General features: G+C 33.1%; 1 long non-coding RNA gene across 1 annotated transcript; it reads left to right on the forward strand.

Annotated features, from left to right (window-relative positions):
* Positions 1-14,087: 14,087 nt before the first annotated feature.
* On the forward strand, positions 14,088-23,692 carry LOC117686469 (uncharacterized). The gene is made up of 3 exons (XR_010711086.1): positions 14,088-14,435; positions 15,848-22,349; positions 22,464-23,692. It is a non-coding gene; the product is annotated as an uncharacterized lncRNA (long non-coding RNA).
* The last annotated feature ends 1,400 nt before the right edge of the window (positions 23,693-25,092 follow it).

The following is a 25,092-nucleotide window of genomic DNA, read 5'->3' on the forward strand; positions in this document are numbered from 1 at the left end:
TCAGCTAGCAAAGCTGTACATTGTTAATAAAGTTGTTGAATATTCTGAAAAACTTTTAATTTTTTAAAGATTACTTGAGCTGAAGGCTCAAGTGAGCTTTTCTGATCAGCAGAGGTATAGCGTTTTCCCCCCATGATTTTGCTTACACCCGTGTTTGAGTAAAAAGTACCATTTACTAAAAATAGGTACAGGTACCTGTCGCAATATGATTTTTAAAACCCAGGTACTGATTTTAAAATGGTGTCTGTGTAACCACTGAATTTGTGTCAAAAATTCAAAAAAACCTGCATCAAGAAATGAATATATACATGTAGCTGCAATAATGTAGCCCTCTCCCGATTTTTTTTTTTTTTTTTTTTTTTTTTTGGGAGAGGGCTACAACTCCATAGGATCTCCGTAATGGTGCAAGTGCGGGAGTGATTCACTCCCGCAACGATTTCGTCTCAAATCGTACATAAATGACAATAACATTTACATTTCTTACCTGAACTCAAACATTGTAGATGTCTATGGCATAAATTAATCCAAAAATATCAAGTATAGTCTATATATCGGTTATTTTTCGTGTATGTCAACAACGAAAGTTGAATTTGTCCGCCATGTTTACTGACCTTGACCGGTTTTATTTTGGGACAGCCAATGAGAATTCAGGAGCGGATCTTGAACTGAATATAGGAATTTCCCTATTTTAAACATAATTAACGCGGTAAATATGAATTTTCCATTATATACCATTTCCTTAAATGATGTTTTAGTGATATAACGAGGTAAGATCGATTATTTACACTGACATTCACATTAACAAGCCCATCAAAACTCCAAGCGTACATCCCATAAAATCACGCGAGAACTGTCATGGCTGCTGAAAAAGACGACTGGCAAACATGCTGATGTGTTTTATCTGGTTTTGGTTTATATACGGTTAATTTGTTCAACCTGAATTAAAAAATCATTTTATCTAAAGGAAGTCAAATATAAAATCGATCTTTTTAGACCGAAGTCAGCCGCATTAAAAAATTAATTTTGCACCATTACGGAGATCCTGTGGAATTGTAGCCCTCTCCAGTAAACATCAGATATAAAAAATCGGAGAGGGCTACATTATTGCAGCTAATATACATGTAGAACTCTGTATACAAAAACGGATGTTATTCTAAACTGTGGTAATTTCCAGCAAAATTCAATGAATGTAACGGCCGTTAAATGTAAACTAAATACATAAATAGTGTTAGGGAAAAGGTCTGTTTATATTGGGTGTATTTTTACTCAAAATAAAACGAGAGTTTTTAGCTCACCTGAACCGAAGGTTCAAAATTTAACATGGAAATACATTGGAAAAATGTTTAAAAATCTTCTTCTCAAGAACCACTGCACCAGAAATGCCAATATTTACACAAAAACTTGTATATATAGTGAAGATTCTAAATTGTAAAAATCGTGACCCCCGGACCAAAACTGGGGCCCCAGGCGGGGTTCAAAATTTAATACATGGAAATACATTGGAAAATGTTTAAAAATCTTCTTCTCAAGAACCACTGCACCAGAAATGCCAATATTTACACAAAAGCTATAAATATATAGTGAAGATTCTAAATTGTAAAAATCGTGACCCCTGGACCAAAACTGGGGCCCCAGGCGGGGTTCAAAATTTAATACATGGAAATACATTGGAAAATGTTTAAAAATCTTCTTCTCAAGAACCACTGCACCAGAAATGCCAATATTTACAAAAAAGCTTGTATATATAGTGAAGATTCTAAATTGTAAAAATCTTGACCCCGGACCAAAACTGGGGCCCCAGGCGGGGTTCAAAATTTAACATGGAAATACATTGGAAAAATGTTTAAAAAACTTCTTCTCAAGAACCACTGCACCAGAAATGCCAATATTTACACAAAAGCTTGTATATATAGTGAAGATTCTAAATTGTAAAAATCATGACCCCGGTACTAAATTTGGGGCTCCAAACGGGGTTCAAAATTTAACATGGAAATACATTGGAAAAATGTTTAAAAATCTTCTTCTCAAGAACCACTGCACCAGAAATGCCAATGTTTATACATAAGCTTGTATGTATAGTGAAGATTCTAAATTGTTAAAATTGTGACCCCCTGGCAAAAACTGGGCCCCCGGGCGGGGTTCAAAGTTTAACATATATAAGAAAAATGTTTAAAAGTCTTCTTCTCAAGAACTACATTGCAACAGTTTGGGATATTACTATGCATACATCCTTGGCAATTGTAGATTCTAAAGTGTTAAAATTATGAACCCCGGACTAATACTGGGGCATCAAGAGGGGTTCAAAGTTTAACATAGAAATATATAGGAAACATGTTTTAAAAAAATCTTCTCGAGAACTACAATGTCATTTTTTGTGAGATTACTTTACTTGGATCCTCAAATAATGAAAAATTTAAATTATAGAAGCGATCTAATACTGGGGCTCCAGGAGAAGGGGTTCAATGTTTCACATAAAAAGATAGGAGGGAACATGTTTAAAAATCTAATGGAGGAGAACTACAATGCTTCAATTTGTGAGATTACTATGCAAGCATTCTCAAATTGTAAAGTTTCTAAATTGTGGAAGCCGTGACCCCCAGACTAATATTGGGGCCCAAGAAGGGGTTCAAAATTAACATAGAAATATATAGGGAACATGTTTAAAAATCTTCTTCTCAAGAACTACATTGCAACAGTTTGTGAGATGCAAGCATCATTGGCTATTGTAGATTCTAAATTGGTAAAACCGTAACCCCCGAACTAATACTGGGGCCCCAAGACCCCCAGACCAATACTGAGGCCTCAAGTGGGGTTCAAAGTTTAACATAGAAATATATATCGAAAATGTTTAAAAATTTTCTTCTTGAGAACTACAACGCTACAGTTTCTGAGATTTCAATGCAAGGGTCCTCAACTAGTGTAGTTGTTAAAGCCTACCATAAACCCCGGACCAATACTGGGGCCCCAGAAAGGGGTTCAAAGTTTAAAATAAAAATAACATATGCTAGGAAATAGAATGTTACAAGGATCACTGTTGTTCAGGTGAGCGATGTGGCCCATGGGCCTCTTGTTTTAAAAAAAATCTGCCAGATTAGATGCAACTAATTTAAAAGAAAAATTTAAAGAAAAAAATACTTACTACTTGGTGGAATAGATCCAGCGACAGCAAAATCAAAAAGACCTATGTGTTACCACTAGGCTACGCTAACACAATCATAGGGTGTCTTTTTAATATATATATATATATGGCTATATATACATCATAGTTTAAGAAAAGTCACTCATTGAAATATTTGTCCAATTTTTAGTGCAAAGACCATGTTAAAGTAATTTAATGTAAACATTTACTACATACCTGTACAACTTAATTTTAGTCGGATTTCTTTGGATTAAAGTGGTTCAAATAGTCTAAGATCCAATTTTTATTACGGTACATATTTTCCTATATATCCTTTACAAAACCAGAGGATTTTAATGATGTTGTGCAAGACGTACAATTGAGACTCCTTTAACATGGTAATTGTGTAATTTGCTTTACTTTGAATATACTTAAACTAATATTGTTTTATATTGAAAATGCCCAATGTTTGCAAAAGCGGTATACAATGTATTAAAGGCGAATTCATATACGAAATGGCCATACCTCTTTGTTCAATGTTGGCATAAACTTCTCACATTTTCTCCAAAAAATTTGTACGTACAGAGATGTTCTTAGTACTTGCAGCATTTTGATATTTGACAGTTTATGCAAAAATACCAATTGTTGAACTTAGTCATTTTTAGCAAAATATTGCATATTAGCCTATGGAGTACCCCATTTCCCTGGTTATGCACATGTAGTGTTTATCAATTCAGGGTTGACAAATGGATATTGGTATACACTGTTCATAGTTCAAAAGAAAACCTGGTTTGCTGTCACATTGACAGTTATTCTCTTGTACAAAATTATACTCAATTTTATTATTTATTTCAATAGGAAGTACAGTAAAACACGGTTATAACGAACACACTTAAAATGAATTGACGCTTACGACAAAGTGATTTTCATGACTTTATTACATGTTGTAAACTTGATGGATATAACGAATTACGCATATAACGAAGTAAAATTGAACGTCCCTGGGACTTCGTTATAAGCGTGTTTTACTGTAATATGAAGATTTCTAAATTGTTGATCTACTCATGTACTGAACATGGAATGTTTCTCCTTCTATGTTGCTATCCATATATATATCAACTTTATGAGCAGCAGATCTCTTCAAAGAATTTTGCTGTACAGGTCTCACTTGAATGTGTGGAAGTACATTTTACATTATTATACTTTCATGTTAAATACTGAAATCTGATTGGTTAAGACGCAGTTGATAATCCGTTCTATTACCCTCAGCGTTAGCAACACACTTGGCAACGGGTAACACTATATAAATAGTGCCTGTTTGGGAGGGTAACAGTTGAAATTGACACCCCGAGAAAACCATTGTCAACCGACGCGAAGCGGAGGTTGACAATGGTTTTCGAGGGGTGTCAATTTCAACTGTTATCCTCCCAAACAGGCACTATTTATTTTGTTATACTGAATGTCTTTTTTAAAATTTTTAAGAAAATTTTACTGCTTTTATATAGGAATAACGTGAATTCTACAGCGAACCGTACGCGCATAATTTTCGCGCATGTAACATCTTTTAATGTTACCCGTTGCCAAGTGCGTTGCTAACGCTGAGGGTAATAGTAAATATTATTAACTGCGTCTTAACCAATCAGATGTCAGTATTTAACATGAAAGTATAACAAAACGAATTGTTACATGCACGCAAATTATGCGCGTATGGTTCGCTATAGAATTCACGTTATTCTGTAAAGTTTTCTTTAGAATTTAGACATTCAGTATAATAAAACAAATAGTGCCTGTTTGGGAGAGTAAGAGCTGAAATTGACACCCCTCGAAAACCATTGTCAACCTCCGAGTCGGTTGACAATGGCTTTCTCGGAGTGTCAATTTCAACTCTTACCCTCTGAAACAGGCACTATTTATATATTTGTCATGTTACTCAGTCTTGATGGATTATCTATGCACTAATTCCAAGCCAGGAGAAAATAGCATCAAATATGCAAGTCAGTGCATTTAATATCTGTCAAAGGGAAAATGTACATTAACAATAAATAATGGTGGAAAATGTAATACAAAGCCAGGAACTCTTCCAAGTCAATCAATGAGTTTCAGGTGTGCAATTTGGTTTTAAAAAATTATAGGGTTTATAACCCAGTCCTGTTCAGCTTTACATACATTCTAGCACATAATTTTCAAGACAGAAATCAACACTTGTCATCCTTACTGAGCTTTATTGAATTAATGTGACCAACAACTGAATAATGTAAATACTGTAAGTTTGATCATTCAGTCAAAAATGGTATTAAAATGTTCTCATAAATTTAATTTTTAAATGATAGCAGTTTTAAAAAGAGAGAAAATTATAAAGACAAAAATAAAATCACCATTGTTTTCAAGCAAAATATGAATTCATATTATACCATACCTGAAAACATGAAAAATACCAATAAAACAACAAATTCAAAAGTTAAAATAAGATTCATATACAATAACATGTACCAATAACCTTACATGTATGTATATGGATATCATAGTTGTAGCAACATTAAACAAAAAAAGACTATACCGTATAGGTAATCAATCCGAGAATATTCCAGTTGTACATCTCGGTAATAGGTAAATCAACGAAAGAGGAAAAACTGTATCTATTAAACGTTATAACATCTAAATTTTAATTTAAATCTATTAACATGCAAAATTTCAATAATTATAAGGATGTGATCAAAACTCTAGAGAACTCCTGCACTCTCTCTCTCTCTCTCAACAAGGCAAACACTTAATTCAGTCAAATCAAACAGTAAAATTTAATAACAACAGTTAACCATTCCTTTGCATGCATAATGTTACCAAATGTGTATTACTTATCTTTGAACCATTTTTTTTCATAACACCAATGCTACGAATACACTAATCCATAACAATTTTCAATTATTTGTTGATATACAAATGATAAATTGTAAGTTATATACTAACAAAAACAAACATTACAAATAAGGCAATTTCACTACATTAAATTTCCACTGTCTTTTTTAAGTTGCTAGGTTAGCATAATTTCCAATGAAGCACTATCCCATGTATTCAACATCCTCCACTATGATGAGTACAGGCCTCCGCCACAGATGTACTGGCTCGGCTGTGGTTTGATCTTGCTTCTCTTTCTCGAGCACGCAAACGTACAGGAGCAAAGTCCAGGGTCTCTCTTGATTCTCTGTCTCGAGTGGCTTCTGAACTTTGAATGGAGTTGTTTATCTGTCTCCTTATTCGTGTCAACTCTTCTGCCTTTGTACTGGCATGGTGGTGATACATCATTTTGACTCCAGTTACAACAGAAAGCCTTAATCTCAAGTTGTATCTGAAAGAGTTCTTCTTATTCTTCACGGCTCTTTTGTACCTAACTTCCAAGTCTTTGATCTTTTGATCCAACAGAGCTATTTGTTGACAAGCCTTTTCAAATTTTAGTCTGGCTTCTGTTTCTTTTTCTAGAAGATGGCCATGATCCATTGCCGTACCTCGATCCACTGTCGTCGACATAGTTTATTTAAACAGTGATAGCCTCCAGTTCGGAATTTAAACACTATATCTGTGTTTTCTGACTTTTTACTCCTGGTGTGTCATATCTTGCCAAAACATGTAGATACGGAATCTACGTATGAACGTGGAATTTCTCCTTCTTTTAACGTCTTTATCCTTTGAAAATGATTTGTACAATTTTCACTGGTAACTATCTGCAGAATAAAACTAACTTGATGTATATCAACAAAGCATTAGGCCTTTTATAAACATCTGTTTATCATAACCTTCTACCTCGCAAGGAACCGGAAGTTTCTTTTTAACTGTCAGATCCACCAAATAACCCAAAAAGCCCTACAGGACCGGAGATAGAGACCTGAATACATTTCGCATTTCAAAGCTTATTGACCCTTGAAATCAATATTAAAATGATTTTTGTTCGACATATGACTGAGATAGTGTTGCAATGAACAGAATAAATAATTTATGCTACAGGGTTAAATTTCCTGTGCAACTATAAAACATGATGAAAATTGTTGTTAATCTTAAATAATTAATAAATTTTTCATTATTTAAAGATGATTGTTAGTTATGTGTAAATTAAGCGTCATCGTCGACCATTGATCTATAGAACATTACTTGAACTACAGACACATTTATATCACATCTTAGCTTATTTAGGTAGATTTGGGTAATTCGACTTTTCGACGTTGTGTTTTAGTTATTTCGATCCTCATATCATTCGTACAACAGACGACTAGTTAAGTTTCTTCGTTTGATACTTTGTTGTGCTATCACTGAATATGACAAGAATTATCAAGCACTTATGGGAAAAAAACATAAATATAAATTCTTAATTATTAAAAAATAACCAATAAATTTTATATAACTTTTAGAAAACTTGAAATTCCAAAAATTATACCAAAATCAATAGCATAAAAACTTACAACTTTTCGACATTTTATACAACCATCTTCCACGATAAATTGAAGTCCAGGCTTTTTAACATCATTTATAACTCCTTTTTCAATAAAAATGGATCACGTAAATTTACTTACCTTATCACCGGTCATTTGAAAATCTATTTTGTTAAAAGCCATTCGGATTGTGCGCACACAAGAACTCTGTTCAAAGTGGATATTAAAAAGGTGCTTGAGTTTTTGGTAGACAACATCTAAGTAGTTTTTTTTTTGGAAATCATGTCTTCTGACAATCTGTTGGAATTCCCAGGGGTACCAACTGCGTCCCATTTTTAGCAGACCTATTTTTTTATTCATATAAAACTTGTGCGTGAAAAAAATAAATCACTCACTGCATGTGGCCTTCAACTCAACATTCAGGTATATCGACGACGGAGTTATCAATTAACAATTGTTACTTCCATACTTATGTCGACTCGATATATCCCAGTTAACTTGAAATAAAATATACCACAAAGAGCACACGGCGGGTGTGACCGGTCGGCTCGATCACTCCTTCATGGCACCTGATCCTTCCTCTATATTTTTAAAGGTTAGCCCTGCTCCTGTTTTGTATAATTCCTTGGACTTTTGGGCTTTTGAATTTGAACACTGTTTGTTATCACAACATGTCATAGAATTGAAAAGGTAATTTAAAAATTCGAAAGCTTGATATCAGAAAATGGCACTTATTTTTCATATACGAAAATGTAAAAAAAAAAAAAATCCCATTTTTTTAGAGCATAAAACATATAATTTTCTGATATATGTTTCATAAAATAAAATATCAAAAAGGCACCCATGTGTATGGTGGCATAGTATTCTCTTTTGAGAAGTGGACAGGCAAAGCCAGGCTATGCCCGTTCTCTTCTCAAAAAATAATATATAGGTGCGCGGTATAGATCTGCCACCACTTGTAAGATGTTTATGTCAACTTGTCAGGTATATATGCTGACTGGTCTGAAATAATCATATTCAATTCATGTTTTTTTTCAATTCAATTTATTATCCTTGAGCTTTACAACTCATCGGAATACAAATAATAATCATGTACATATCTTAAGATATGAAAGGACATAAATGTATGCTAAGTAGCTTAATCTGTAGTATCATTTTGGAAGCGCTAAACAAATATTTTCCTAAATTATTGAGTTCCTTTGTATTGTTAACACTTAAAAGTTTAGCTAGCTTAAAAACACTTGGTTTTTTGTAATAAAAACTCTTTATATATTTCTTTCGTAATTCAGCGTAAAAAGGACATATGAGTATATAGTGGAACTCATCTTCTAAATCTTTTTTATTACAATGATTGCAAAATCTTTCATTTCTTGGCACCTTGTTGTGTCGACCTTTTATAATATTTAAAGAGTGTGATGAAGTTCGAAAAATACTTATAATTTTTTTTGAAGTATAATTAATCGGTCTCCTAAGATAAGTTTGCAAACAAAAATTATCCACAAGGTGCTGATATAACCTACTCTTCGGAGATGTCGAAAAAGATGACATCAAACTTCGTTTATAAATATCTAATATTCTACACTCAATTATCTTGTAGGTTTTACATTGGTTTGAACAAGTTTTTCGTCAAACAAATATTTTAGACCCATGCTAGATAACTCGCTTTGTATGGAAACCATATATTGACTAGTATTCAATATTCTGTTGTCAAAGCGTGTTAGCTCCACTAAATGCCAATTACTTCTAATCATAATATCTGACAAGTCGACCTAAAGATCTAAATATTTACCTATTGAGTTGACATAGAGATCTGACAAGTTAACATACATATCGGACATTGAAGTTAACATAATTATCTATTGTTCAACGAACTTATGCTATGTCGTCTTGTCAAATAATTGCGTCGACTTGCCAGATAACTATGTCAACTTGTCAAATAATGATTATGACTTCAATTCAATTCAATTTATTTCACTCAAACCGTCAACATGACGGTACATGAGGTACACACACACACACACACACACACACACACACACACACACACACACACATATATATATATATATATATATATATATATATATATATATATATATATATATATATATATATATATATATATATAACCGAATCTCGTCACATAGTGGCAAACCGTCTGAAATATCACATACAGGCAAAGGGTTGTTTTTATAGGGGAAAATCATTTTTTAAGAAATAATTCATAATGACATCGGAAGTAAAGAAGATTTTAAGAAAAGAGCATTTAATTTTTGGAAAGAAAGAAAATTAATAAAAAAATGATTTAACTTATACAATTTGTTTTGCCACTATGTGATAAGAAGTTATTACGGAATTTTTGCCCGTAAGTTTAAGTGTCACATAATGGCAAACGAAGGGAGAAAACCACTCCGGCCTTATTCTTGACTGACCATTTATATTTTTTTTATTTACAAGGTGGGGGGGGGGGGGGGGGATAGGATAATTCTATTTTAAGTAGGAATTTTCACTTGTTAAAAATAAATTAAAATAGTTTCTAAACGATAAATATTCATTCATTCATTGAATAATTACTATTACCAGCAATAGATGTCAATACTTACTAAAATCTTTGTATTGATCAAATTATAATCATTGTGGCCCTATTTAAACTGTGTTGAATGACCACCGTGTGCCTTATTTAACTATGTGTTTAATTTTATTCCTATGCCGAACGTTGAACTAAAGCATAAATATTGCAATTGTGATCGATTTAATTGTGTCTTGCGATGAACAGCATCGACAAATCTTATTATTGTGAACATACAGAAAAATATAATTATGTTAACAGGTCGTGTATTCTCATTATTCTCATTTATTTTCTATAAAAATGCATCTTTTTATTCGACTCCAAGACCTCATCGATAGATCTATTTGTGATCATCATTGTTTGCTAAATTTACTTCAAAACAAAACACGTCATTTCCGACTTGAATGTGGGTCAGATCTAAAGGGCTGCGTCGGGAGCGGATCAAGTGTGCTTTAATGCATAGAAGATATCTAAGCACATTTATTAAGTGGCATTCTTTTTAAACAGTTTAGTTTGGTAATGTGATCAACTTCTATAATTGGTTAATAAATTAATTCATTAATTAATGATTTTTTGATTGATAATTAATTGATTGAAAATTTAAAATTTAAAAATGTTGACGAATAATTGTTTTAAGAATTGTAACATTGAGTTATCATTTTTTCTACCATTTTTGCAAAATATTTCTTGTCTTTTTTTATTTCTTCAATATTTTTAAAATTAGAAAATAAATTATATTTTATTTGTTTGTTAAATCAATTTAAAAAGATACAAATGATTTAGAAGTACAAAAATGTTTAACATTCTTACAATATTTTGCAGTTTTCAAAGCAGCTGATATAATGCTGAAAAATAAATAATCTGTTTTTAAATGAATGTATTTAGATTTTTTTTTTTATAATTTTAGGGTCTTTTATTTTTCAAAGTGAATAATTTTTTTTCGCTCGCGATAAATTGTTTTATATACCCGAATATACGGGTTTGTAAATATCTGACACCTAAAACATTTTGTACACATTAAGTTGCGTATACTGTGTTCATTTTTTTTTTCTTAATTATTCTTAATATGCATTTGTTTCTTAGAAAATAAAATCATAAAGTAAAACTGGCTGAATGTCTAGAGGAGTGGAAAAAAAGAAGAAGTCTAAACTCTTGCAGCTGATTAAAAAAAAGTACAAATTATTTTTGGCTTTTGATTGTTTGTTACGTATGCAGTTAATTGATGCATTTAAAATATTTTCACTTTTTGAACAATTTTTTATGTTAAATGTAAACCCTCAGCCGCTTATTAGTTTTATTCCCCGAACGGATTCTCGCCAAAACAAACACTTATTATACTAGGCAATTACGGGATCCTCTTAAGGGACACATGTAGAATTTACCCGTGTTTACCTGGATTACAATATTCAGTGAAAATATTGTGAATTCAAATTAGAAATGCATGAAAGTTTTTATTTTAATTACGTTTTTTTAGCAAAACAAAATGGAGTTTTCAGTCATTTCAATTTAAAAAGCATTGTTTTACACGTGCATACAATGCCATGTAGTAACTTTTTTAGATAACATTTTTAAATTAAAAATGCTCTGATCTAATTCATGGTTTTTAATATGTTTTTTATATTTTATAATTTATTTTAAAACTTCACCAGATATATTTCGTCCTATTTCGTAAACCATATACATGTGCATGTATACATCTTTGAAACTGTACGGAATCATTCGCTTCTTTTTTTAAAGAAATACCCACTCTGTTGAAGATTTATTTGCTTTTTTCGGTAAAGAAAAAATATCTGGAGAAATGCAATCTGTAAAATTTACTTTAGATGGATAACATACGTAATTTGACATATGTACAGAAAGAATGATACACCTGGTCAGTTTTTCCTTTTAAAAAATATTTAAAAAAAATAATCTATCATAGCTGTGACCCAATAATTGTCTGGAAATACCCAGATAGCCCATAAACATACTCTTTAATTTAATATTGTCAAAGTAATTAAATTGGGGAAAAGATTGCGCAAATGCCCATTTAGTATTGTCGTAAAATACAATTTTATTTTTTTTTCTCAATTCAATATATTTAATAATATTATCATACAAGTTTGCAAAAGCAAAATTTCTAATTATATGCAGTTGTTAATATTTTATTAAACGATAAGAAAACAATATTGCCGTAAATGTTGGCGTTATCGAACCCATGAGATAGAAAGCCTAGATATGTAATGTTACTTTATGTCTCCTGTTCTAACCACTTAGCCATTCAGCCACAACAAAGTAAGTTATTTAAATGCTATGTCTAACTTTGCCCACGAATTTAGGGACTTTTATTTTTGACTTTTGACAATTGTTGGGATACAAACAGATATATTTATTGTATAGTGGGTCATTTCTCCCCATTTTTGTTAATTGAAATTGGTTTGTTGTTTATTTGACCCTATTGACACTACATATATCAGAAAAATATGGAGCACAGACCCACTCTATTAAAAAAAGGCATTAAAGTTTTGAAAAACGTCGCTATTTGGAGGTTTTGATACCTACTCGCCAGTTTGAATCATCATATTTCAATCATTGAACATATTTCAGGGTTACAAATTGATGATTAGCTGCCTTCTGGAAATCAATAACAACATTACATTGACAAAATCACAACATATACACATTGAAGACCTAAGCTATTGATACAGACTACAGAGATCACAACATTTAAACATTTGGTTTCTTAGTCTTATGATACAGTTAACTGAGAGGATCACAACAGTTATTCATTACTTCCCTAAAAAGATATACATATAATTTATGCTATTGATTAAGTCCTGCGAGAGAACCACCAGTGTTAAACTTTAGTATCCTAGGTTTTTTATACAGTCTACTTAGGGGATCACAACCTGACATTGTACAGTAAGGGCCAGATAACCTAAGTGTCATAGACTACTGATAAAGTCCATTAAGAAGATCATAACAGTTACATGTAAGTACCAAAAGTTTTTGATAAATTTCACTTTAAGGAACACAACGCTTACATATTAGTTCTCTATATTATTGATAGAAAATGCATTTAAAGAATCACAACAGTTGCAGACAAGTACCTATGTTATTGACTGAATTCACTTAGAGATCAAAACAGTTATTCATTAAGTTCACTTGGCTATTGAACCGTTCCATTGAGATAATCACAACAGCTTCAACTTAGTACCATAGGCTATTTATGTAGTCTTCTGAAAGAATCACAACATTTACATATTAGTACCCTTTGCAGTCTACAGACAGGACCATAACATATAATACTAGCTCCCTAATAATAAGCTGTTGATACAATCCACTAAGGGGTCACATCAGCTATAGATTGCTACCTAAACTAAAAATAGAGTCCACTAAAATTATCACAACAGTTGCACATTTGTACACTGGTTTATTGAAACAGTCTACAAAGATGATCACAACAGTAATATATTAGTATCCTAAACTTTTGATAGAGGATCATAAGAGTTTTTACATAATACCTTTTGCTATTTGTACAATCCACTTAGTATATCACACCATTTTTTATGATAATGATCACGTCCAGTGAGAGGATCACATCAAGTAAGTACTCTTAGATATTGATCGAGTCTACTGGGAGAATCACAACATTTTTAATTAATACCCTATGTATTTAGTACATTCCAAAGAGAGGATCACATAAGTTACACATGACTACCCCAGAATAATAATAAGGTCTATTGACGGGATTACAACATAAATACATTGGTGCCCTAAGCTATTGAAACAGATTACTGAGAGGATTACAACAGTTGTAATACATTAGTATCTAAGTCTAATAATAGAGTCATCTAAGAGGATATTCATGTACTGTAATTTATTGATATATGCACAGCCAAGTCAAAGGATCACATCAGTTTTTAATTAGTGTTATTGACACTGTCAACCCACTGAGAGATCACGTCATTTCTGTATTAGTACATTCGTACTTTAGAATAATAATAATGATACAGTCTATTGGCAGGATCACAACACATACACAATGCCTTATACTTTTGATACATATAACTGAAAAGATAACTACAGTAACACATTAGTATCTGAAACTTATGATACTCTTCGCTGAGAGCTTCACAAAACAAAATTGTACCCTAAGCTATTGATAAAATCTACTGAGAAGATAACAACAGTTACGCTTTAGAAATTGAACTTTAAGCTTCCACGAAGAGGATCACAACAGTTATACACTATTTCCTTAAGCTTTTGATACAATTCACAAGGAGGTTCAAGCACTTATAATTCAGGACCCAAGGCAACTGATATAGTCCACTGAGAGGATCACAGTTAGGTAAGTACTATATGCTATTGATATATTGATAAAGTGAACTGAAAGGATTACAGCACTTTCACATTAAGACCCTAGATATTGTTAGTGTGTATTGAGAGAATCACAATTATAACATATTGTTATCCTAGCTATTGATCCAATCAAATGAGAGGAAAACCAACGCTATTGATACTTTTCACTAAGTTTTATATTAGTACCGTGAGCTACTAATACAGTATACTTAGAAGATAAACATATTTACACATTTGTTCCTTAGGCTATTCATTGATTTAACTGAAAGAATCACAAACCTTACATATTAGTACTATAGGCCATTGAAACAATCTACTAAGAATATCACAACCGTTATACATCAGTAACGTAGGTTATTGATATAGTCTACTGAGAAGATCACAACAGCTACATGTAAACATTGTTACTTTTGACTATTGATGGAGTCTACTAAAAGGATGATAGCATTTACATAGTGGTACTCCGGGTCATTGTAACAGTCCACTAAGAGGATTAAAACAATTATACATTACGACGTTATGCTATTATTAGAGTCCACTGAGATGATCATTAAAGAGTTTTAAATAGTATCATATACTATTAATACAGTGTACTGAGAGGATAACAACAGTTAGAGGTAAGTGCCCTAGTGTAATAATAAAGTCCGTTGACAGGATCACAAAATATACATATTGGTTCCATATATGCTATTAATACAGATTGCTAAGAAGATCACAACTGTTACACATACATATCATAATCTAATGATAGAGTGCAGTGAGAGGATCAAAACACGCATTGATGCAATAATTATTACTACAGTCTACTGAGAAGATAACAACAGTAACAAATTAGTACCCGGGGCTTTTGACACAGTTTACTACGAGTATCAAACACTTACAATTTAGTACACGAAGCTACTGATACACTACACTAAAAATAAAACTACAGTTACAAGTAAGTACACTAGGTTATAGATACAATCCACTAAGGACATTCAGAGAGTCACTTATTAGCAATTTAGGATATAAAACAGTCTACTGGGAAGGATCACAACACTACCACAGGCTATTATTACAATCAACATAGAGGATTACACCACTTAAACATTGGAATCATCGACCTTTTGATAGTCTACTTAGAGGATTACAACAGTTATACATTGGTACCCAGCTATTCATCCAACCCACTGAGAAGATAACAACAACAATAGTACCTTAAATCAAATATACTTTTCATTGAGAGAATTGTAACAGTTAAACAATTGTATCGTATGCTACTGATACGGTCTCTTAAAAGGATCACAGAATTGCATATTATTAGAGTATAGATTCTTCTTAAGTAATCACAACAGTGACACATTAGTACTCTGGTCCATTTAAATAGTCTACTGAGTCTACTATGATCCTCAAAATTTACAGATTAGCCAACAATAATGAGAGAGTCCATTGGCAAGAACACAACCCATAACAATGTATACAATGGTGCCAGAAGCAATGTTTGAAGATTACTGAGGAGATCACAACAGTTAAACATAAGTATATTTAACAAATGATAGTGTCCACTGAGAGGACCACAACAGTTAAACATTGTTTTTCACGCAATTGATACAGTCATTTGAGAAAATTACATGGTTATTGGGAGAAAATAAAATGCTAGCTGACAGAAGGATAAAGTTGATGCGACACCTTTTTAACAATGTTTTATACCAAGTTGTAACGTGTGATTTTTTCACTGTTCTGCAGGCATCCGAGGTAATAAAATTCCCTGACTTACTGATTGTTTTATTTGTTGAAGCTATTTCGCTATAATCAAGCCATAGGCACACAATATCATACAAAATAGAGGCATAAAAATGACGTGGTTATAACGAACTCTGTTCAAAATCAAAAGTCCAAAGGAAAATTACAAAACAGGAGCAGAGCAAACAAAATCAGAGGTAGGATTAGGTACCATGGAGGCGTGAGTATCCTCTGCTGACCGGTATTTTTTTTCACATAGAAGTGTTTGAATAAATTCTGCTTCAAATGAACACAAAAATAGGTCTGTCAACGATGGGCCGCAATTGATACTCATGGTTCCCATAAATTATATAATTTTCCGGCAACTTGTATAAACAACACTCCTGTCAAAAACGCGAGAGTCGGAACACAAATAAGACGCATTTTTAAGATTCAAACTTAAAAAAAGACTGTTAACCAAGGACCAAGCGCATTCCTATAAAATTAAGTATTTACACATGCTACTTTTGACTTTTGAACCGGTTCTAGAGAGATGTTATGCAATGTCTTGGACCCCTCTAGCAGACACTGATTTCTATCAAAAATTTTAGAAATAAGATAGTTTGAGCCTGAGTGGAGAGTCATCATAACTCAAACTGTTATTACGTCTGTGTCTCTAAGATTTTGTCGATACTGGTTGAGTCTGTATATGGAAATTTCATCATTGTATCAAGGATTATGAAAATAATTGAAAGAACATGTTAGCTGACAGTAGGATAAAGTTGATGCGACATGTTTTTAACAAAATTCTATACCACGTTGTGAAGTGTGTTTTTTTCACTGTCTTGCAGGCTTCTGAAATAGGAAAAATTCCAGCCTTGCAGACTGTTTTATTTGTTGAGGCTATCTCGCTATGAAAAGGCCACAGGCAAATAAATTTTTTCCACACAGTAGCGCATTTATGATATAATTGTAATGTTCCTATATCAAAAATTCCAGTTTAGCCTACTCTAGAATGAAACTTATTTGAAATAAGGATGTACACTTGAAGTGCGGCACTTTCGTTTCGTTTTGTTTTATTTGTTGTGGCTATCTCGCTATAAAAAGGCAACAGGCAGACAAATGTTACACAGTAGATCTATAATAATACACTTTTCTGGTCACTTCTTTGAACCGTCCTGCTTGAATGATATACATGACAGTTACTCTAGAATGAAACTTATTTCAAATAAGGGTGTATACTCAAAGAACATCGGTTTCGTAACAATCGTTGTTATCTAGCTGAAACCAGATACAGAAGTTTTAATGTGTACCTTTAAAGATTCTATTACATTAAGAGGCAAAAATGCGCGAGAACCGGAACTCTAGTTAGACGCATTTCATAGAGAGCCATACGTTCAGATGGTTTTCAAAGGACCAAAAGCATCCATATGCTATTATACCACTTAGATAAAGTCAGATTCAGGGGCCCTTTGTAATTCACTCACAAATCAAGTCAATCATAAGCACAGATGTTTCAACAGAAGATTGTTGTATGTTGAATAAAACCTCAAATTTTAAATATTCAAAGATGTGACTGTTGACTTGATAACCAGCTCTAAAATTTTTTTTTCAAAGTCTCGGACTTGGCATCCCTATAAAAGACGCTTATTTCTATCGATCAATTTTAGAGTTTCAAATATGAGATTAAGATAGTTTGAACCTGAGCGGAGACTTATCATAACTCAAAATTTTGCTTCTGAGTCTCTAAGATTGTGTCGATACTTGTTAAGTGTACATATGGAAATTATATCATTGCACCAAAGATTATGAAATAATAGAAAGAAAATGTCAGCTGCCAGAAGAATAAAACTAATACAACATTTTTTTAACAACGTTTTATAGCATGTTGTAAAGTGCAGTTTTTTTCACTGTCTTGCAGGCGTCTAAGTACGAAAAATTCCGGACTTGCAGGCTGTTTTACTTGTTGAGGCCATATCACTATGAAAATGCCACAGGCAAACAAATTTCACACAGATTAGCGCCTTAATGATATACTTTTTTGTTGGTTCTAAGAACAACCGACCACCTTGAATGCTATAAATGAAAATCCTCAGTTTAAGCCTACTGTAGAATGCACCTTATTTGAAATGAGGTTGTACACTTGAAGCGCGGCGCTTTCGTAACAATTGTTGTTATCTAGCTGAAACCAGATACAGAAGTTTAATGTGTTCTCTTAACAGATTCCATAGCATTAACCGGCAAAAAATGTGCAAAAGCAAAAACACTAATAAGACGCAATTCAGAGAAACCTTTACTTTCAAATAAGACAGTTATCCAATGGCCAAGCGCATATCCATGATATTTTTTCATCTAGGTAAAATCACATTCAGGTGCCCTTTGTAAGTCACTCACAAATCAAGTCAATCAGAAGCAGAGATATATGAACGGAAATATGTTTACGCCATATCGTTATGAAAATGCCTTAGGAAAACACATTTCCCACACAGTAGCGCCTTAATGATATATATTTTTGTTGCTTCTATGAACAACCGCACACCTTGGATACTTTACAAGACAATTTCTAGTTTAGGCTTACTCTAGAATAAAGCTAACTTGAAATAAGGGTGTACATTCGAAGCGCGTCGCTTTCGTAACAATCGTTGTTATATAGCTGAAACCAGATACAGAAGTTTTAATGTGTACCTTTACAGACGGGCAAAAAATGTGCGAGAGCAGAAACACTAATTAGACGCATTTCAGAGAGACCTTTACTATGAAATAAGACTGTTATCCAATGGACAAGCGCATCCCCATGATATATTTCTATCTAGGTAAAGTCAGATTCAGGTGCCCTTTGTAAGTCACTCACAAATCAAGTCAATTATAAGCACACATCTTTCAATGGAAATATGTTGTGTGTTGAATAAAACCTCAGATTTTAAATATTTAAAGATGTGACTGTTGACTTGATAACCGGCTATAAAAAGATGTTTTGCAATGTCTTGGACTTCGTATCCCTATCAAAAACATTAATTTCTATCGATCCATTTTAGAGTAAAAATATGAGAATAAGATAGTTTGAACCTGAGCAGAGAGTCATCATAACTCAAACTGTTATTGCTTCCGAGTCTCTAAAATTGTATCGATACTGGTTGAGTCTATATATGGAAATTTTATCATTGCACCAAGGCTTATGAACGAAATTGAAAGAACATGTAAGCTGAGAGTAGGGTAAAATTAATGCGACACGTTTTTAACAATATTGTATACCATTTTGTAAAGTTGGTTTTTTCCACTGTCTTGCAGGCGTCTGAAGTAGGAAGAATCCAGGACTTGCAGGCTGTTTTACTTGTTGAGGCCAAATTGCTATGAAAATGCCACAGACAAACAAATTTCCCACACAGTAGTGACTTAATGATATATTTTTTGTTGCTTCTATGAACAACTGGAACACTTTGGATGCTTTACTTGACAATTTTCAGTTTAGGCCTAATCTAGAATAAAGCTAGCTTGGAAAAAGGGTGTACAGTCGAAGCGCAGCGCCATCATAATGTTATCTAGCTGAAACCAGATACAGAAGTTTTAATGTGTTTTTTCTACAGACTCCTTAGCATTTACGGGTAAAAAATGTGCGAGAGCATGACGATCAGAAACAATAATTAGACGCAATACATAGAGAGCCATACTTTCAAATAAGACAATTATCCCATCGCCAAGCGCATCTCCATGTTATTTTTCATCTAGGTAAAGTCAGATTCAGCTGCCCTTTGTAATCGCCAAACAATTCAAATCAATCATTAGCACAGATGTTTCGACGGAAATATGCTGTGTGTTGAATAAAACCTCAAATTTTAAATATTAAAGATGTGGCTGTTTTCTTTATAACCAGCTCTAAAAAGATGTTTTGCAATGTCTTGGAATTCGTATCCCTATCGAAAACACTAATCTCTATCGATCCATTTTAGAGTTAAAATATGAGAATAAGATAGTTTCCACCTGAGCGTACAGTCATCATACATAACTCAAACTCTTATTACTTCTGAGTTTATTTTATACCATGTTGTAAAGTGTGTTTTTCCACTGTTTTGCAGGCGTCTGAAGTAGGACCTTGTATGCTTAGCATCACAATTTTCAGTTAAGATCTACTCTAGAATGAAACTTATATGAAATAAAAGTGTACACTCCAAGCGCAGTGCTTTCGTAACAATCGTTGTTATCAAGCTGAAACCAGATACAGAAGTTTTAATGTGTTTCTTTTTTCAGATTCCATAGCATTAACGGGCACAAAATGCGCGAGAGCTGAAACACTAATTAGACGCATTTCATAGATCCATGCTTTCAAATAAGACGGTTATTCAATTGCCAGGCGCATCCCCATGTTATTTTTCCATCTAGATAAAATCAGATTCAGGTGTCCTTTGTAAGTCATTAACAAATCAAGTCAATCATTAGCACAGATGTTTCAACGGAAATATATTGTCTGTTGAATATCTGACTGTTTTCATGATAATCAGCTCTAAAAAGATGTTTTGCAATTTTTTGGACTTCGTATCAATATCAGAGAAACAAATTTCTTTCGATCCATTTTAGAGTTAAAATTATGAGAATAAGATAGTTTCCACCTGAGCGGAGAGTCATCATACATAACTCAAACTCTTATTACTTCTGAGTCTCTTTGATTGTGTCGATACTGGTTGAGTCTATGTATGAAAGTTATACAATTGCACTAAGGATTATGAACGTATTTGAAAGAACATGTCAGCTGGCAGTAGGGTAAAATTAATGCGATACGTTTTTAACAATATTGTATACTATGTTGTAAAGTGTGTTTTTTCACTGTTTTGCAGGCTTCTAAAGTATGAAAAATACAGAACTTGCAGGCTGTTTTGCTTGTTGAGGCCATATCGCTATAAAAATGCCACAGGCAAACAAATTACCCACACAGTAGAGCCTTAATGATATACTTCTTAGGTTCTTCTATAAACAACCGCCAACCTTGGATCTATACATCACAATTTTCAGTTAGACCTACACTAGAATGAAACTTACATGAAATAAAAGTGTACACTCGAAGTGCAGTGCTTTCGTAACAATCGTTGTTACTAAGCTAAAACAGATACAGAAGTTTTAATGTGTTTTTTTAGAGATTCCATAGCATTAACGGGCACAAAATGCGCGAGAGCAGAAACACTAATTAGACGCATTTCTTAGAGCCATACTTTCAAATAAGACTGTTATCCAATGACCAGGCGCATCCCCATGTTATTTTTCCATCTAGATAAAATCAGATTCAGGTGTCCTTTGTAAGTCATTAACAAATCAAGTCAATCATTAGCACAGATGTTTCAACGGAAATATATTGTCTGTTGAATAAAACCTCAAATTTTTATATTTAAAGATGTGACTATTGTCTTGATAACCAGCTCTAGAAAGATGTCTTGCAATGACACGGTCTTCGTACCCCTATCACAGACACTAATTTCTATCGATCCATTTTAGAGTTAAAAATATGAGAATGAGATAGTTTCCACCTGAGCGGAGAGTCATCATACATAACTCAAACTCTTATTACTTCTGAGTCTCTATGATTGTGTCGATACTGGTTGAGTCTTTAATCAAATCAAATATGAGCACAGATGTTTCAGCGGAAATATGTTGTGTGTTGAATAAAACCTCAAATTTTAAAGATCTGACTGTTTTCTTGATAACCAGCTCTAAAAAGATGTTTTCCAATTTTTTGGACTTCGTATCAATATCAGAGAAACAAATTTCTTTCGATCCATTTTAGAGTTAAAATTATGAGAATAAGATAGTTTCCACCTGAGCGGAGAGTCATCATACATAACTCAAAGTCTTATTACTTCTGAGTCTCTATGATTGTGTCGATACTGGTTGAGTCTTTATATGGAAGTTATACAATTGCACCAAGCATTATGGACGTATTTGAAAGAACATCTCAGCTGACAGTAGGGTAAAATTAATCTAACACGTTTTTAACAATATTTTATACCATGTTGTAAAGTGTGTTTTTTCACTGTTTTGCAGGCGTCTGAAATAGGAAGAATCCAGGACTTGCAGGCTGTTTTACTTGTTGAGGCCATATCGCTATGAAAATGCCACAGGCAAACAAATTTCCCACACAGTAGAGCCTTAATGATATACTTTTTAGGTTCTTCTATAAACAACAGCCAACCTTGGATGATATGTATCACAATTTTCAGTAAGGTCTACGCTAGAATGAAACTTACATGAAATAAAAGTGTACACTCGAAGCGCAGTGCTTTTGTAACAATCGTTGTTATCAACATATGTTTTAATGCGGTTTTTTTTACAGATTCCATAGCATTAACGGGCAAAAAATGCGCAAGAGCAGAAACACTAATAAGACGCATTTCATAGAGCCATACTTTCAAATAAGACCCTTATCCAATGGCCAGGCGCATCCCCATGTTATTTTTCCATCTAGATATAATCAGATTCAGGTGTCCTTTGTAAGTCATTAACTAATCAAGTCAATCATTAGCATAGATGTTTCAACGGAAATATATTGTCTGTTGAATAAAACCTCAAATTTTAAATATTAAAGATTTGACTGTTTTCTTGATAACCAGCTCTAAAAAGATGTTTTCCAATTTTTTGGACTTCGTATCCCTATCAGAAAAACAAATTTCTTTCGATCCATTTTAGAGTTAAAATTATGAGAATAAGATAGTTTCCACCTGAGCGGAGAGTCATCATACATAACTCAAACTCTTATTACTTCTGAGTCTCTATGATTGTGTCGATACTGGTTGAGTCTTTATATGGAAGTTATACAATTGCACCCTGGATTATGAACGTAATTGAAAGAACATGTCAGCTGAGAGTAGGGTAAAATTAATGCGACACGTTTTTAACAATATTTTATACCATGTTGTAATGTGTGTTTTTTTACTGTTTTGCAGGCGTCTGAAGTAGGAAGAATCCAGGATTAGCAGGCTGTTTTACTTGTTGAGGCCATATCGCTATGAAAATGCAACATGCAAACAAATTTCCCATACAGTAGAGCCTTAATGATATACTTTTTAGGTTCTTCTATAAACAACAGCCAACCTTGGATGCTATGCATCACACTTTTCAGTTAGGCCTATTCTAGAATGAAACTTACATGAAATAAAAGTGTACACTCGAAGCGCAGTGCTTTCGTAACAATCGTTGTTATCAAGCTGAAACCAGATATAGAAGTTTTAATGTGTTTTTTTCACAGATTCCATAGCATTATCGGGCACAAAATGCGCGAGAGCAGAAACACTAATTAGACGCATTTCATAGAGCCATACTTTCAAATAAGACTGTTATCCAATGGCCAGGCGCATCCCCATGTTATTTTTCCATCTAGATAAAATCAGATTCAGGTGTCCTTTGTAAGTCATTAACAAATCAAGTCAATCATTAGCACAGATGTTTCAACGGAAATATATTGTCTGTTGAATAAAACCTCACATTTTAAATATTAAAGATTTGACTGTTTTCTTGATAACCAGCTCTAAAAAGATGTTTTCCAATTTTTTGGACTTCGTATCAATATCAGAAAAACAAGTTTCTTTCGATCCATTTTGGAGTTAAAATTATGAGAATAAGATAGTTTTCACCTGAGCGGAGAGTCATCATACATAACTCAAAGTCTTATTACTTCTGAGTATCTATGATTGTGTCGATAATGGTTGACTCTATATATGGAAGTTATACAATTGCACCAAGGATTATCAACGTATTTGAAAGAACATGTCAGCTGAGAGTAGGGTAAAATTAATGCGACACGTTTTTAACAATATTTTATACCATGTTGTATAGTGTGTTTTTTCACTGTTTTGCATGCGTCTGAAGTAGGAAGAATACAGGATCCGCAGGCTGTTTTACTTGTTGAGGCCATATCGCTATGAAAATGCCACAGGCAAACAAATTTCCCACACAGTAGAGCCTTAATGATATACTTTTTAGTTGCATCTATAAACAACAGCCAACCTTGAAGCTATGCATTACAATTTTCAGTTAGGCCTACTCTAGAATGAAACTTACATGAAATAAAAGTGTAAACTCGAAGCGCAGTGCTTTCGTAACAATCGTTGTTCTCAAGCTGAAACCACATACAGAAGTATTAAAGTGGTTTTTTTTTTACAGATTCCATAGTATTTACGGCCACAAAATGCGCAAGAGCAGACACACTAATTAGTCGCATTTCATAGATCCACACTTTCAAATAAGACTGTTATTCAATTGCCAGGCGCATCCCCATGTTATTTTTCCATCTAGATAAAATCAGATTCAGGTGTCCTTTGTAAGTCATTAACAAATCAAGTCAATCATTAGCACAGATGTTTCAACGGAAATATATTGTCTGTTGAATAAAACCTCAAATTTTTATATTTAAAGATGTGACTATTGTCTTGATAACCAGCCCTAGAAAGATGTCTTACAATGACACGGTCTTCGTATCCCTATTAAAGACACTAATTTCTATCGATCCATTTTAGAGTTAAAAATATGAGAATAAGATAAATTCCACCTGAGCGGAGAGTCATCATACATAACTCAAACTCTTATTGTTTCTGAACTTCTAAGATTGTGTCGACACTGGTTGAGTCTATATATGGAAGTTATACAATTGCACCAAGCATTATGGACGTATTTGAAAGAACATGTCAGCTGACAGTAGGATAAAATTAATGCGACACGTTTTTAACAATATTTTATACCATGTTGTAAAGTGTGCTTTTTCACTGTTTTGCAAGCGTATGAAATTGCAAGTATAGAGGACTTGCAGGCTGTTTTACTAGTTGAGGCTATATCGCTATGAAAATGCCACAGGCAAACAAATTTCCCACACAGTAGCGCCTTATTGATATATTTTTTAGTTGCTTCTAAAAACAACAGCCAACCTTGGATGCTATGCATCACAATTTTCAGTTAAGGCCCACGCTAGA

This window comes from Magallana gigas, chromosome 2, assembly GCF_963853765.1.
Source record: "Magallana gigas chromosome 2, xbMagGiga1.1, whole genome shotgun sequence".
Taxonomy (NCBI): Eukaryota; Metazoa; Mollusca; class Bivalvia; order Ostreida; family Ostreidae; genus Magallana; species Magallana gigas.